The 2,615-nt window shown below is 39.5% G+C and overlaps 1 long non-coding RNA gene across 1 annotated transcript; it reads left to right on the top strand.

The window, feature by feature from the left end:
* Positions 1–242: 242 nt before the first annotated feature.
* Positions 243–2,313, top strand: LOC128295155 (uncharacterized). Its single transcript, XR_008285477.1, has 2 exons — positions 243–345; positions 2,111–2,313. It is a non-coding gene; the product is annotated as an uncharacterized LOC128295155 (long non-coding RNA).
* Positions 2,314–2,615: the final 302 nt, after the last annotated feature.

Here is a 2,615-nt window from a genome sequence, read left to right as displayed (position 1 = left end):
TGTTGGAGAAATTGTGACACAAAAAGCCTTGTGGCTTAGTGGCAAGTAGCGTGTGAAGCATTTAAGGGGAGGCATGGGTTCGAATCCCATGGCAAGCAAAGAGCATTTATTTTGCTAACAGGGGGCGGCAAGAGTTGGTGTTGAATTTAAACTCTGATGATGGAGGGATCCCACATCGGGAAGCTAACATAAAAGTGGATGCGAAGCTGGCTTTAAATAAAGAGAACCATGAGGAGAGTAAAGGTACCCTTCTTGGCTGATCCCTTTCGCTTTGTGGTGTGCTCGGTTGGGTTGGGCGCCGGCTAAGAGTGCTCGGAGCGTAGATTAACTCCAGTCTCCAATCAGGTGTGTATTTCTCACTACTCTAGCTGTAGGATGGCTATTTCGGGCCACGATGGGCGGAAGGGGCCATGTGGGCCCAATGGGCCTACGAGCCCAATTGGATAAGTTGCTTAATTATGTAGTAAATATTGGACTAGGCTAGGTGAATCTCATATCTGTGGCTAGATTTGGGCTAAAAGGGCCACACGAGCATGTGGGCCCATTTGGGCCGAGAAAGGGCTTTAGGCCCATTCGTATTGTTATCCCTGTTTAGAATACTTTAGTTTACGAAATTACCAAAATACCCTTGGTTTACAAAATTACCAAAATACCCCTGGTTTGTAAAATTACTAGAATACCCTTGGTTTATAAAATCACCAAAATACCCCTGGTTTGTAAAATTACCAAAATACCCCTGGTTTGTAAAATTATCAAAATACCCCTAATTTGTAAAATTACCAAAATACTCCTGGTTTGTAAAATTATCAAAATACCCCTAATTTGTAAAATTATTGAAATACCCTCGACTTGTAAAATTACCAGAGTACCATTGATTTATAGAATTACCGTTTTACCCTCGATTTACAAAATTATTGAAATACCCCTGTAGGGTAGAATTACCGAAATACCCTTGTAGGGTAGAAATACCGAAATACTCTTGTAGGGTAGAAATACCGAAATACCCTTGTAGGGTAGAATTACTAAAATACCCCTATAGGGTAGAATTACCGAAATACCCTTGTAGGGTAGAAATATCGAAATACCCCTGTAGGATAGAAATACTGAAATACCCCTATAGGGTAGAAATACCGAAATACCCCTGTAGGGTAGAATTACTAAAATACCCATGTAGGGTAGAATTACCGAAACACCCTTGTAGGGTAGAAATACAGAAATACCCCTATAGGGTAGAATTACTAAAATACCCCTGTAGGGTAGAATTACCGAGATACCCTTGTGGGGTAAAATTACCATTTTACCCCTAGGGTGTTAAATGACTGTTTTGCCCTTGTGGGCAAATGACTGACTTGGACTGTGTGGTTGACGGATTTGATTGTGAATATATGTTGGTGATATAAATGACTTGACTGTAATTGTTTGATTCAAATATGGACATGATATTCTGTTTCTGTATGTTGTATGCGATGACATGTATATCTGTTGCATGAGATATGGGTTATATTGATGGAGGAAGCGTTCTGGCAGCCTCGCTGCAATCTGGTGGCTTCGCCACATATATATATATATATATATATATATATCTGTCCTGGTGGCTATGCCATAATTATCTGATCTGGTGGCTCTGCCATATATATCTGTTCTGGTGGCTCTGCCACGATTATCTGTTCTGGTGACTCTGTCACATTATTCGCTCTGCGACCATGCTGCATATTTCTGTGGCGTGTAGCGGTTGGGTGGGTCGAGTAGTCTCCCCACATGGTGTAAGGTTGGTATGGGAGTGTATACGGTTGGATTGGGTTGGGATTGCATTCACATTCTGATTTTGATTCTCATTACGATCTCGATTCGATTTTGATTCTCGATTCGATTCGTCACACGATTCGATTTTGATTCTGATTCTTGTTCTGATAATGTTTCTTATTCTGTAATGGGTTAAAGCCCATCTAGTACTGTCTGTTATAGTGGGCTAAGGCCCAATTGATATTGAAACTGTACGTAAGGCTGGGGCCAGACTTTTAATTCTTTTATATGACTGTCTGTTCCTTTTTATAGTAGGGGTATTTCACACTGAGTTTTCCTAAACTCACCCTATTTATTAACCTTTTAGGTAATTTCCAGCCTTAGATGGATCGGAGCTACGAGGGGCTCGGAGGAAGCCACACACACTGTTTATTTTATAGTTTTGATTATTACTTTTAAATGTTTTATGTGGGTTGTAGTAAAGCCGTTGTAATTTTCTGGATTTCAAATTTGAAATTTTACTTATTGTTCTTATAATTGCTAGTATTAGAACACGGTTTTCCAAAGCAACTACTGTTGTTCAAAACATCACGTATCCGCAATTGTTTTTAAATCAAGCTTTCGCAACTGCCAAGATTTTCACAAAGTTGTTAAAAATGTTATTCAGCTGAGGTTTCTAACAAGGTTTAAAAAAGGTATAAGTTTTTAATTATTAAGAAGGGTTTTTAATGGAAACATGGTTTTCAAAAAACACTTCAATGTGACATGCCAGATTCGAGCCAAACTTCTAGGCCGGGTTTGGGGTGTTACAAAACCCTTCAAAAAAATGTAATGGAGCCACATTCCAGTTCATGTGACGGAAATAGAACGAC

Source organism: Gossypium arboreum, chromosome 7 (genome assembly GCF_025698485.1).
Source record: "Gossypium arboreum isolate Shixiya-1 chromosome 7, ASM2569848v2, whole genome shotgun sequence".
In the NCBI taxonomy this organism is placed as follows: Eukaryota; Viridiplantae; Streptophyta; class Magnoliopsida; order Malvales; family Malvaceae; genus Gossypium; species Gossypium arboreum.
The sequence above is the reverse complement of the archived record's forward strand: the minus strand, read 5'-3'. Positions and strand labels throughout refer to the sequence as shown.